The 15,172-nt window shown below is 37.3% G+C and overlaps 1 protein-coding gene across 1 annotated transcript in view; it reads left to right on the forward strand.

The window, feature by feature from the left end:
- WDR72 (WD repeat domain 72) overlaps window positions 1-15,172 on the forward strand; it is a 208,234-nt gene that overhangs the window by 81,891 nt on the left and 111,171 nt on the right.

Here is a 15,172-nt window from a genome sequence, read left to right on the forward strand (position 1 = left end):
AGATAGGTTCTGGCTGTCGTAATTGGGTCAATCTTATATTAACTTTTGAGTTCTGGATGGTGGGGGAGGGCAAATACTCTGTATTCTGAATCCATTTTTGTTTTTCAGTTGAGTGTATATGACCTCTTCTTTAAAATGCTTATTACAGATAAACCAAAAAGGTATCACAAAAACTGGATCATGGTATGGACAGGTCTTTAGGATTCCAAATCTTATTTAATACACAGTGATGGAGATTGCATTTAGTTTCATAAACCAAGCCAACCACCTTCATAGAGATTTGGATAAGCTTTCCTATTTTTGGTTGTAAAATAATATGGTAATTTAATCTGATTTCTTTAAGGGACTCTTCCATCATTTTGTCATCTATATTTCTAAGTTATCCCCTCATCATGTTGTTGTAACTATGCCATTTATATGTATATATCTAATGGAGTATTTTCTATGTAAACCTATTTTCACAGTACTATCTATGACTTTTTAATGACTACATCACACTCTATGCTTTGCATATACTATTTCTGATTAAATTATTCTCCCAAGGCTTAATATGGGGATTTTTTTTTTTTATGTTTCACTTTCATGAATAACATATCTATGAACCTTAAAGGCTTTTTTTCCATATTCAGTATTATTTAATGGGCTGTATTTCCAAAAGTGGGATTTCTAAATCAAAATTTCATTAATGTGGTAACATTTTCCATTATTTTAATGGTAGTACAAAGACTTAAAATACCATCAGTAAGGACTTTAAATAATTATCTCATGTGCATGTATATGGTTTGAGGCAAAAGGATATGTCATCTTGAAGAAAGCTTCATGAGCTGTTTAAGCTGTGCCTCAGAGCTTCAGGGTGGGGAAAAAAAGGGGGTTGTGGGGCACCTGACTGGCTCAGTGAGTAGGGCATGTGACTCTTGATCTCAGGGTCATGAGTTCCAGCTTCACATTGGATATGGAGCCTACTTAATAAATTTAAAAAACAAAAACAAAAACAAAACAAACAAACAGACAAAAAACACAAAAAACTGCAGGTTGGGGTTGGGGGCACCAGTGTGCAATCTTTAGCTTTTTGGGTTTAAAGACTTGATTGAGATTACATCAGTGAGGCCAAGCTTCATCAGACTTTTGAGAACTGGGCCACACTAACCAAACACCCAGGATATGCAGGTATAATGCTCTAGTTTGACTAGATATTATCTAGTTTGACTAGAGCATTATACCTAAATTGACATGCTAGAATGACAATGCTCTAGTTTATGATGACAGATTCATCACTCAGCACATTGTCGCTGTAGTGAAGCCACAGGTCAGAGGTTGGGGGGTGGTGTTGGGGGCAAGGGAGGTGGAGTTGAGGGAGGTGAAGTTTTCACAGAGGGAGTTGGGGCAGGGGGTACTCATTCTCCGAGCTCTGAGAGCCCAATGCAAGATACTGCATTTCTTGGTCAAGGCTGATCTACTTTGACAAATCCCTAAATTTTGAATCTTTATTTATTTTTTATTTTATTTATTTATTTGACAGACAGAGATTCCAAGCAGGCAGAGAGGCAGTCAGAGAGAGGAAGAAGCAGGCTCCCTGCTGAGCAGCGAGCTTGATGTGGGGCTCGATCCCACGACCCTGGGATCATGACCTGAGCCGAAGGCAGAGGCTTTAACCCACTGAGCCATCCAGTCTTATTTTTTAAGACTGCATTTGAGCCACTCACTTCTGTTCATACTCTCCTTCAGATGTTAAAACCGGTCATTGGGCTACAGCTTGTTGTTACTGTTTATTGTTTTTCCTTTCTCATTTAGTCCAATTGGTTTTAGATTCCGCAAACTGCTTTTCACGTTCTTGAAATAGGTCCTATTTTATAAAGGAAAATTATGTTAGTATGATGAAACTTGAACACTCACAACCAAAAATGGCAGTCATAAGGTCTTGGACTCCACAGGTGGTAAGTCAAATCATGTGTGTTATAAGATTGAGGGGAATAAAGCCCGGTGAGTGAGCCCCGATGCCTACCACCCACTCCCACCTTAATGTGGCTTTGCGGTTCTCTGTGCATAATCGAGTATGCTTCTTATCGCGGGAATTATATGCTAGAATAGCAGATGAGAACTTGGAGATGTGTCTTGACTTGTGCATGTCAGATGCCTAGGGTCTGCAGGAGCAAATCTCATTCATCAAATGCCTATTTTACTACTTTAATTCCCAGAAGGTAAACTGATTACTATTTCTTTCAGTTTCTTGGAGGACCTCAGAGCTACCCTTTAGGTAGTGGTAATAGTATATATAGATTTCATTTTCTTTATGTAATTTTGTTTCTTTCTTGACTCCAGGAAGCAATAAAATGCCAGGGTCTTGTTTTCCTACTCTTAGGCTTATTCCAGCTTTATTTCCTTACTAGTGCCTTTTGCCTTAGATGACTATGATTTCTAACCTTTGCTCTCTTCAAAGCTAGTGAGTTTAATCAAACAGGACTATGACCTCGTTTGTTCTAGACACCATACTTCTATTATTATTGAACTTACTGCTAATTAGAGCTATTTTTAATCTGTGCTCCCCTAAGTTCTCTCTTCTTCAGTTATGTGCTACATATCTTCCTTTCATCCTCTTTGATTTAAGCTCTTGAGATTGTTTTATCTTAATCTTTTATTTACAAATTTAATATGCATGAAATTTCAAGATGCTTGGAAATTCTCCATTCTCTTTATTGTTAATATAATAAAATGCTTCATAGGTTTTTGTTTTTGTTTTTAAAGATTTTATTTATTTGAGAGAGAGAGAGAGAGAGAATAAGAGAGAGAGAGCATGAGAAGAGAGAGGTCAGCGGGAGAAGCAGACTCCCTGCCCAGCAGGGAGCCCGATGTGGGACTCAATCCTGGGACTCCAGGATCATGACCTGAGCTGAAGGCAGTTGCTTAACGAACTGAGCCACACAGGCACCTGCTTCATGGGTTTTTGTAAGGAAAAAAAAAAAAGTTTTAAAGAAGAGGTTTTGAATCACACTCATTTTAGAGGTAGGAAAATGAGGGACAGTAACCCTATAAACTGTAGAAATGTCTAAAGTTACTTTGTGTCTCAGAACTCTTTTATGTGGAATTTAGTGACATGTAGTGAAATAGTTTCAAAGGGTAGAGTGAATTGTTTAAACGGAACAAAAGCATGTTAGATCTGTGTGGTGAGCCACTTGTGTTTCAAAATACTTGGAATTTATTTGAATGCTATCTTCAAGTTTTCTTCTTGCATTTGAAGAGTGCATATAGCTTTGGGAACAGATTCTACAGAGAATGGCAAATACAATACGACACTTTCAAAATGGGCCCAATTTGAAATGCTAGAGTTGTTGAATTTGTGCAGCTAGACAAAGAAAAATCTTTGGAGTAGGAGAGGGCCAGAGTCTTAAAGGATTTAAAGGAATACGATATCATATTAGTGATGGGGAACTGCTTTTCTCAGATTCTGCTGAGGATAAAACAAGTTAGAAACTGTTTAAATTGCAGTGGGAGGAATTTAGCTCCAAAGTAGGAAATAAACAGCCTTACTAAAATCATCTCTACATGGCAGAAATCTTTGTAGCTGCATCTTATTTTAAAGAGAAAAGTCCTGTTTTGTCTGATGGTTGGTTGCTTGGTTTTAAACTCTTTTTTTTTTTCTTTTTCTGCATTTCTTGTCTATAAATGAGTAATAAACAGAATTATTTTAACTGTCACAATTTAGACTCATTGTAGCGTCCTGTACAAGCCCTCTCTTTTTCTATGGGGTGGGGCCCCTATAGCCCCTCCCCCCTACAGGTTGATTGTTTAGTGCTGCTCTGTTTAATATAGTAGATGCTGTTTATATATGGCTATTGAATACTTGAAATGTGGCTATCACCACATGTTAAAATGATCTTTTTACATATAGGGTTAAATAAAATATGTCATTAAAATGAACTTTACCTGCTTCTTTTTATGTTTTTTTAATTATTATTATGACTACTAGGCAGTTTAAAATTTCTATGTGGTTTGCATTTTATTTGTATTGGTCAAGGTTGAACTCAGCCAGATAAACAAACTGTTTTTGTAAGGAATTCAATGAGAAACATTTTACACTTTAAGTGCCAGATTTCCGCTATTGTAACTATTCAACTCTGCTGTTGGAGCACAGGAGTTTCCATAAACAATTCTTAAGCAAACAAATGTCCTTGTGCTCCAAAAAAATTTATTTACAAACACAGACAGTGGACCAGAATTGATGTTCACTGGCTATTGTTTGCAGATTTCTGATCTAAACAGTCCTCTGTAGACTTCAAGATCATAAGGCACTAGGAGGACCTGGCAAAAGAGCCAACACCTCTTCTCTCCCTAGATATCTGAATTTTTAGTAAAACAACATACTCCAACTTCTTCTGCACTATGTGGAATGCAATCCCAAAGACCTTGTATCAAGTCTGTTCCCTGACAGAAATCATGAAATGCATATGTGTTTGGAAATCTTCCTTTGGTGAAAATAAATGTACACATGATAGCTCCCAGTCCAAGCAAGATTTTTAATGACATTTCCTTTAAATAATGTACTTCGTTTTCCAAACATATAAATACCTACATATACATACATCTTTTTCCAAACATATAAAATTGATTATAAAGAATTCATTTACATTTATCTATATTCCAGTGAACTTTCTAGAAATATGTATTTTTTTTTAACCTTCACTTCACCATGAGTGACGTCTATTTGGTACCATTTGCTGAAAAATCTTACTAGGGCTTTATTCCTGCTACCTCTTGTAAAACACAGATGGTGCACTGGTAGGCCACCAGTAAAGAATTGGACCCCACTACTAATTACTTTATCAAAATGAAATGTTAGTTCTTTCATATTTCATGACACAAAAACATAACCAGAATAGAATTAGAGTAGTTTCTAAATGATAATGCTTTAAAATGTCACCTGTAAATTTATATGTATAAATATGAAATAACAATTCATGTGGCAACATTACATTTTGTACCTTAACTCAGTCTGAGTTATTTATATTTTATTACCAAAATTTAATCACTGTAGGAAAGAACTAATAACATTATTTGAAAACAATTAATTGCATTATGTAGGGATAAATCCTTAATAAAGAATGATAATTTTCACCTTCTTGATGAGTAGTTAATTTTTAGTATATTTTTTAAATGTAATGGAGAGCATATAGCTATTTTTTCTGATGTTCAAAATATTTTGCCTCAGCTTTGTGTAATTTTTAAAAGATAATAAATCTTTGTTATTAGACACCCAAGCACCTCACTGAAATATAAGTATTTCTCTCTGTATACATTGGATTAAGATTTTTGTTCTGAGTATTTTGATCTAGTGAATGTCAGTTTAAAACCTGAGTTCCTAAATTACAGCTCTCTTCCTAATAAGATAGAGAAATGTAGGATAACAGAGAAATACGCAAGCCAATTTGCTTTTTTGAGCAAGCAAAGTGATACAACTTTTCAACAGAGTATATGTAACCACTCCTATGACATATAATAGTTAAACATCTCCATAATACTTAATTAATACCTTTTTTGATGGCTCTCCTTTATGAAGAATGTTCCTTTCTCACTTTGTGGCATAAATTTAAACTTTGTGATGCAGTCACCTTAGTGTTGAGGAAAAGTATGAAAAGCATATCACAGCTTTCTTTCAAAACTGATTCAGGTCTCAGAGTCACTGTGGAAAGTACGAAACACACCGTTAAATGACTCCAGCTGTCCCTCTGCACACAGAGCAACCATGAATTTCCTCACAGGACTTCAAAGCACTGCTTATATCTAAACACTCGTTGGCCATGTAAATTCGAGGCACAAAAGGAGAATGCTCATATGTCATGGTGCGTGGCCGGTTGAAGTCCCGCATTGTGCTGCACGTGTCGGTGGGGACTGCCAGGAACAGAAGGGCACTGTTCTGACTCGTGTGACAAATGTAGTTAACACCAGATCCATATTAATGTTGTCAAGTTCCCTTGATGTATTTAAACAGATTTTAATTATTTTCAGCTTCCAAAGGCCTGAAATATATAGCCTAATAGTTCTTCAAAGAAAGCTTACTTAATGTGTGAATGTAAAGCCTCTCATAAAAATGAAACTTTTATATTGGCCTTAGTCATTGACATAGGTTATTCATCAAGTCAGCAATTTGTGTGGCAAAGTGCCATTTGAATAGTGTATTGTTAGGATACTTATGGTCCACTTGACAAGGGCTCTTGCTGTAAATAGTGCAATTTGACTCCAGCTGTTAAAGAGTGGCTTTGACAGCAGCCAGATAGAATGGAGATGCCTTACTGCACTGCCGAAAAATCAATATTGGGTTCTTGTTCATGGTAACCTGTTCTTTTCTCTTCTGTAGATTTATAAACGACTATCAAGGGTTTATAAGTGGAAGTTTAAATATTATTTTAAATGCAATTCACTTCGAGTTTTAAATTAAGACTTGCGATAAATGGTATGAGTGCAGAGTTTCAGGATATTATCTCCACCCCCTGGTTCATGTTTAGTCACAATTACAGTTACGTTGAATTTGGATTCCCTAGCTTCATTTGGAAGAGAATTAGTGTAAAATGTAGTCCTAAAATGGTGTGCCTATTGTATATTGCCAGCGCGATTGTTTCTTCTTTTTGTTTTTTTCTTATCAATTTATCTGTGTCCCTCCCACCTTCTCTGCCTGTATACCTTTTTGTGTAGATGGCGGGGTTCTTTGTGAATGTGCCCATAGCAACACCCACAGACGCTGACAGCCGGTAATGTCCCCAGTGCTGTCAAAGATTTCCCTAAAGCAGAGTCTGGCTGGTTTTGAAGAGTTTTCTAGCAGTTTTCAGCAATCCAAGGTTGCTATGATACCTGGCTGGTGGTAAAATGTACTGAATCGCTTAATATCGGTAACTACACACGCAGGCTATTTTGCTTTAGGTCTCTGTGCTGTTGCTGACTGTTAGGTTTAAGATTACAGAAGAGGAAGTGAAATTATAAACTCAAGATGAGGAAAAAAAATGTTTCAGGAGTTTACTTTGAATGCTAATATTGCATCAAAGAAAAATTTTCTAGGTTTAAAAACCATTTAGCTGACTCTTGATTTCCTAGGATTCTAGATATTACTTACTTAAATCATTTCTGTTTTTGTTTTTGTCTGAATATGATTTTAATTTTTATTGTTCTTTACCTGTGATGTCGTAAGTCTGTCTTAGGTCTTCATCAAAGGTGTGCTGAGCAGGACTTGAAAGAGCTGTCAATTTTTAACGGGAAAAAATGCTGGTATAATGCCTACTTTCTCAAATGCCTTTTTCAGTGAAGGCTATTAAAATAGCCATCTTCCTATTACTGACCAACTCTGCATTTATTGAATTTGTGGCTGAGATAGCAACTGAAAATTCATAAAGCTGATAATATAATTGTATACAAAGACCTTTAAGGTTGATTCAAGGTCAGCGTTATTGTTTTTATAATTGCTGATAGACGTGATTTCTAGAGAAAGGGTTTGCTCTGCATTGGTGTTGCCTGGTTCTAAAAAAGGTTATTTCTTTTGTTAATTCTAAAGTAAACCCTTTCAGTGAATAAATGTTTATATTATCTCTTTCGTGCTAGACTTTTTCATAGATTTAGCTCAGTTTCTTTCCGTCCCCTCCCTCAAGTATTCATCAACCCTGTAAGAAACACCGAAATCTAAGATTATGATTCTTTTTGGTTAAATAGTCTGGTTATCATCATTAGTTCACTTGTAGGGTGGATATGCTAGCATAGAAACCTGAGTAAAAGTTAAACATACCAGGCATTTTACTTTTTAGTTTAACCTAGGGAATGTAGCATAATTATTATAGCATGGCTATAAATTGCCTCCATTTACATCAATAATTTTGTAGATATTGTAGAAACTCTGAATTCTGTAATCTTGTCCATATCGTAGATATTACTGCCCAAGACTGTTTAGGGACTTTGTCCTCCCTCATTTCTTCTTTCCTTTCTTATATTCTTCTCAGTTGTAAATTGCTTTTGCTTTTTAAAAACCTGTGATTTCCCAAATTTGTTAAGAGCCTGCTTCTTGTAGGACTCAAAGGCCTTGAGCCTACTGAAAGAGGTCTATACGTGCTGGAATGCAAATTCACTTCAGTGGATTTGGGTGTTCTGTTGTTAGACAGTTTGCTAGTTCTGATGACAAAGCAATGGTAAATGTTACCTTTTTGTAAGAACCTTGGAGCTTCCTCAATGACCAAGGTATCATCCTGTATCAGGAGTATCTTGTGTTTATATCCTATTGTTTATGACTACCACAGAGGGTGATACTTTCAGGTGTAAAAAATGATGTTTCTAGAAATTCAGATGTTGAGTTAACTAAAAGGGTTAGTGGCTTGTAACAGGAAAGAAAAGAAGGAGAATAAAATCTTTCTTCTTGAAAGCTGGTAATATCACTTATTGACTGGGAGTACCATCTGGACCCATTTAAAGGAGTCCCAACAGGAACACTACTTCTGTACCAATGACTTATGTTGAAACTGGTCCTAAGAGAGCTGCAAATGCAAAACTGTAACAGGAAGCAATTCTCAGAAAAGAAAGCATTTATCCTCATGGAATGTTTCCCCTATGTTGGTAAAAACAAAATGTATTAAGACTTTAGCTTTATTCATTGGAACTAAAAGAGCATGAACGTATTGAAGAATATATCCAGTTAATATCCCCATCTGTTTTTCTGAATTGCATTTTAATAGTGACATCCTGGAGGCACAACTGGTTCTCTGCATCCCTAAATGGCATTCATGACCTTAAACGCAAATAATGATATAAATGACATTATTTGCAATTCTCTATATACAGTGAAACTCGTATTACTCTGGAAACAGATGTTTTGGTCCTAAATTAAAATATCCTGCATGAGCTTTGGGTCCAAGTATGATCATTCCACCAGATACAAAAAAGGGTCATAAGAAACTATGTGAACGGCAGGCACTTATGCACATACTTAACTCCATGCAAATTCACATAGGAATGAAAATTTTAGGTTTGGGGATTTTCTTCTGGTCTTCACATGTTGTCTGAGACCGGATGGTGTCTAGAAAGCTGATATGAAAGCTCACAAAATACAAAGTCGTACTCACCTTTATTACTTTATTTCTGCTTACACGAGAGCTCTCTGGTCATTACAGAGAAGTTGGTCTTTTCTGTTTACTCTCTGGTAGCAAATGTTTTGTTTTCCATTTTTCTCCTTGAAGTAAAATTTTAATCTGGATGCATAAAGAGTCATCATAGGGGAGCACGAGGTCACCAGAGCCTTTTATTTCTACTTCCGGCACTGTGGTGCATTAAAACTGAAAATGATCGGGTTACCTGTTTTCTCCTCTCCTTTTTTTCACTAGGGGGATTTTAGAGCTTAGTCTTGATTGAATCATCCAGTAAATTAGGTTTCGATTCAGTACTGGGGCCTGTTGGTTCCTGTCTCTCCCCTCTCAGTCCCAGTGTAGCTGCACGCACTGACGCACTGACGGATGGAGCCTGCAGCCAGGCTCTGACCTGCCGAATTCCGCTCGCTCCTGGGCTCCCACGTTGTCCTGTCTTCACTTGCCGACCCGTTTCCTTCAATAAACATTCATGGCTAAATGAGGAGGGGATCCAGTAGACTAAAAGTCAGTTTGGAGTTGGTCTTCTAGTCCTAGAATTCCAGAATTCCCTGATTTGCTGTGATTGGATTTAATTTAGCTGATAGGATTCAATTTTTCCTTAGATCTCTGATTTTTCTTTTCTTTAATCAATGCTGCTTAATGTACCGCTTTCTTCCAGGTTGACTTTCCAGGAACCAGAAGCCTCGATCTCCACTCTCCTGGATGGCCACTCTGGCTTTTTCTGCCCGAACCCTTCAAAATGATGATGTTTTAATTTTTTATTGCTATGTAACAAATTATTATGATCGTAAAGGCTTAGGGCTGTACACATCTATTATAGACCAACTTCTCATGTGCCAAGAGTCTGGCATGGCCTGGTTGGATTCTCTGTGCACGGTCTCCCATGGCTGAAATCTAGGTAGCCTGAGGTTGCTGTGTCATATGAGGCTGGGGGCCCTTTGCCAAGCTTATTCAGGTTATTGGCAGAGTTCAGTTACCTGTGGTTGTAGGACTGGGGTCCTTGTTTTCTTGCCGGCTCTCAACCCCAGACCACTCATAGCTTGCCAAGTAGCCCTCTTAATTTTGAAGCCAGCAGCAGAGAAATTGTTTTGTATCAAGTCCCCATATACTTTGAATCTCTGACTTCTTCCTGTGCCAACGACTATTTTAAAACTCTCTGCTTTTAGAAATCTATGTGAATAAATCAGGATGACTCAAATACTCTGTCCATTTTAAAGTTAACTGATTTGAAACCTTAATTACATTGGTACAGTACCTAGATTTGTGTTTGGTTGAATAACTGGAAGAAGGTGCATTTCACAAGGGGCTAAGAATCTTGAGGGGCATTTGTACAATGCTGCCTACAGATAGGAAGTTGTTCTAACTCAGAGTGGCTGCTGTTTTAGAACTATTACTTCTTCCACTTCTGGAACATTTAACTCTGCTAAGTGCCCTGATTAGCTGTCCTCGTTCTAATCTGAAATTTGAATCAAGACTCTTGGGACCTCTTATCCTGTCTGTTCCTTAGGAGGATCTGTCTCTATAGTCTTTTAAGTCTAATCCTGTTTTGCCAAAACCGTAGCATGGCATCGATCATCATATGGCGGAGTATGGAAGGTGTAACGTGGGTCCTGTCTTCCTACATGGTCATGATGAGGCTTAACCAAGAAAATAATTTGACAGTCGGTATGGCTCTCCAAACCTAAGAAGTTACCTAAATCTGGAACTTTCACAAAATTCTAGAACTTTATCATATCATCAGCAGTCTAACATCTTAAATTACCAAAGACCTATCTTTTCTTCAACTTTGTCATTTATAATTAAAGTCAAGTTTATAGATAATAAATTGTTTATCTTTAAGGTCTCTTAAGCATATTTTTCCTTTTTTCTCTTGATCTTCAGTTATGTAAACAACTAGCTTAACCAATCTTTAGAATATATTTTTTATCTTAGGTATGAAATTTCTGGCATTATCAAGGATGCATAGAATTAGGTTGACAGTAGTAGAAAGAGATCAGTTTTGAGTATATTTCAGTCAAAAATTTGTTTTCCTTTTTTTTTTTTTTTTATTAAGATTTTTTTTTTTTTAATTTATTTAGTCAGAGAGAGAGAGCGAGCACAGGCAGACAGAGTGGCAGGCAGAGTCAGAGGGAGAAGCAGGCTCCCCGTGGAGCAAGGAGCCCGATGTGGGACTCGATCCCAGGACGCCGGGATCATGACCTGAGCCGAAGGCAGCTGCTTAACCAACTGAGCCACCCAGGCGTCCCATGTTTTCCTTTTTATGATAATTCTATTATCATATATGCTATGAAATATACATTCAAATTAAGTGATCAACTCTCTGTGTTACTCAAGGGAAAAATCGGGATCAGATATAGCAGATCCAAAGAGTTGCACCAGAAATAAGTTTTGGGACAACCTGCAATGCCCCAGATGATGGTTTGCTTTACTGTTCTTCTGGCCCAGTTATGGGATCACAGCTTGATATTTTGGTTTTGTTTTGCTTTAACCTAATACTCTATGTCCATTGATTCTCAGACTAAGCTCTTGAATTTTAAAACATTATTTGTTTATCAGAGTTCAGTTTCATAACAGTAAATAATTATCAATCTGTTTATCCTTTACAAATGGATTAAACCTGAGGATTTTTTGTCCTTATTTTATTTTTTTTTGCAAAGAAAGCATTGTAAGTGGTGCTTACTTCATAGACAGATCATGAAATATAACAGAACCAAACAATATTATCTACAAGATACTCAGTACTTTGTTATGTATAAATCAAATATTATGTCCCCTTACACTTTTACAGCCCTCTCCTGCAGTTTCCTGATATCTTTTTGATAAATCATTCAATGTGGTTACTTTTAATTTCTATTTTCAGGGTATGCTGAATTTTATTCAGAGTAAACATTCAACACCATACTCTTATGAAAAGTCTCCTCATTTCACAATTAGAGCATGTATAGTTGGTGGTTCTTAAGTGATACTTGGGAAAGAATTTAAATTGGAGTTTTCCCTATCCTCTTTGTTTCCAAGTTCTAGATACCTTGCTTGTTTGTTTCCAAGTTCTAGATACCTTGATGCATAATTGAAACCTACAAAGTATCTCCTTTAATATTTGAATTAATAAAATTCAAACTGCTAATCAGTATTATTATGTAATTTTTATTGTCTTTCTTAAGCTGGGAATTATACAGTTTCTTAGCAAAAATACATTCTGAGTTTTAAATTTGATTTTGACACTTGTCTCGGAGGTAGTATAAATGTCCTATAATGATTACACGTATTCTTCAGCTATATGACGTTCCAATCTGTTGAACCTGCAACATGGTTTATGAATTAGTCTTTTCAGCTTCCACCAACATGACCTGAATGGGAAGAAAAGAGCCTTGGAAATGGACATTCAAGTAATATTAATCTGAGTTGTATTCATCCTCAGAATAAAATCCAAAATTATGAAGCATATGTGAAAAAGATATAGAAGAATGTCAACGGAAGATTTGGGACCATAACACCAATATTTAATTCCCAGCTACTTGGCCTTATTTTAAAAACTCCTATTTCCCCAACTGCTAGTCTTTTGCCAGAATCTTTTCTCTCAGGTTCTTCACCTTGAAGTCTAAGCTTCAATGTCACTTCCCTTAAGGAAAGTAGCAGGCTACGTTCCATTATTCTCTTTCTCAGCATCCTTTTTATTTCATTTTTTATCTTCTCCACTCTCCATGACAGTATAAGCTCAAAGAGGGCAGTGACCTGTTCTGCTAGTTTATCACAGTATCCTCATCACCTAATACATGTCTGACACAAGGCAGACATTCAGAAATATTTGTTGAATAAACACCTGGACTGAAAGCCGAGAAGGTATAAACATGAAAAATAGATGGTAAAAAGGTGGAGGATACAGCCTTTCCTGAGTTATAGAGAAATAAATAAATGACTTCTAGAAATAAAATATGTATTTATTTTGCTAGACAATTGCTTTAAGTCCAAATTGGGTTTACATGTGACTTGATCTTACAGAGGGATGACCTAGCAAAAAAAAAAAAAAAAAAAAAAAAGTCAATAACAGCAAAGAAAAGAAGCTGTTGAACACAACTGCTACCACACTGATGTTTAAACACCAGTCCCAATCAATTCAAAAGTTTATAAGGCATATTGATATTTAGACCAGTCCAAATCAATTCAGAAGTTTATAAGAAAAAATTTATTAAACACTGGCGATGAAATGTAGGATGTTTAGCACACTGGGAGGAATGATTCACTGAGGGAACAATGGGCACACTGGTGAGCTGTTATAGACTCAGAAAGATGAAAAGGCAGTGTGGTGAGATGGTTTCTTGCACCAACAAAGTTTATATTATTGCCCCGTTCACTTGCCCTTAAATCTCAGCCTCTTTTTTCTAGTAACAAAGTTATCTAAAATAAGCACTCAAAAATAGCCTGAGGATTATAGTGTATATCATAGGCCCTCTGCTTCCTTCAAATAATTACTTTACTTAGCCCTCCCCTCAATACAAAACCCCTGAAGCCAGCAACAATCTAATCAACAGGTTTGTAATAACTTTTAGAAATGTAAGTGTAATAAATATGAAGAGGCCTGATTTATGTTTCATTTCCCAATGCAGAGTCTCTGGCACAACCCTGCAACCCTCAAGTGGCACCCTTGCCTTCCTCCTTCCGTAGATCACTTGCAAATTGCTGAACTCTGATGAGAGGCTGGTGAGGAGGGCTGATTCCGCTCGTGATGTGTTCTCACAGTCAATGCTTTTTGTTAACTCTTTCGCGGGGGAGCGTTGTTGGGCAGCGTGCTGCCTGAACGGTCCCGGGCGATACCAAAGCCTCCTGGGATTAGCTCTTCTTTCCCATCTCCTTGCCTCCACGGAAGAAGCATCTCAGTCATTTCGGACAAACCAGCGCTCCTCTACATGGCTGCCTTGCTGACTCTGCTCCCTGTGCGTCTTCTCCTGCCTTAACTTATGTACCGATGTTCCTCTCTCCACCTAGTTCAGTCCTCCCCGGAGCATCTGCGGGCACTGTTTAACACGCACCTACTAGTTAAACACTTGTAATTAACTGTGGATTACCTAGTTACTTTTCAAGTATTCATTTTTCTTACCTTGTCAAGTAGGCCTCAAGTTCCTTAAAAGCAAGGAACTGCTATGTCTGTATGTTATGTTAAGTGTTGTGGCATGGAGTACAGAAGAAAATATTTATTCAGTAAATATTCACTGAACACCTACCATGCGCCAGACACTTTTCTTTTTTTTTTTTTTTTTTTTTAAATTTTTTTTTTTAATTTATTTGACAGGCAGAGATCACAGGTAGACAGAGAGGCAGGCAGAGAGAGAGGAAGGAAAGCAGGCTCCCTGCTGAGCAGAGAGCCCGATGCGGGGCTCGATCCCAGAACCCTGGGATCATGACCTGAGCCGAAAGCAGAGGCTTTAACCCACTGAGCCACCCAGGCACCCCCAGACACTTTTCTTGATAAGGGGAATTTCAACCAAGTCCTGGTTGTCATGACACGTCTGATTTCTGTTTTGTAAAGATCACTTTGGTTGCTATGTGGAAAATTGGATTGAGGGCCTGGGGGGTGAAAAGAGGAAAGTATTGTATGGGTGCAGCAGGACAAGGAAATTACTGATGAGTGTTGGGTTTTTGAACATTGAATTAGAAAAAGCCATGATACAATACGTGTGTTTTGTAGACCTGTATCCCAAAGTGCTCCTGGAGCCCCCTGCAGGTGGTGAGGCCAAGGCTGGCCACAGGATACAGAAGGGACATTAGGTCAAAATCTTGACAGATGAGACTTTGCTGTAGGCAACAGCAGATCCAAACCCCAGAATATAAAGAGGGGTGGTGAATAGGAGACTGATGAGAGATTGACACAACCGGAGACAGAATATATAGTGGGAATGGTGGAAGACGACCACGTCTTTCCTACAGGAAAATTTTAAAAAGTCTCTGAAACTGGCCTTGGACTTCTGAGAACAACTTATAAATGAATGGCATGGAAAATCACATAAGTGACATAAAAATAACCAGTACAAGCTTTAGAATTCTCTGTTAAAATATAACTAACTGAATCA

Source organism: Mustela nivalis (assembly GCF_964662115.1).
Source record: "Mustela nivalis genome assembly, chromosome: 6".
NCBI classification, from domain to species: domain Eukaryota; kingdom Metazoa; phylum Chordata; class Mammalia; order Carnivora; family Mustelidae; genus Mustela; species Mustela nivalis.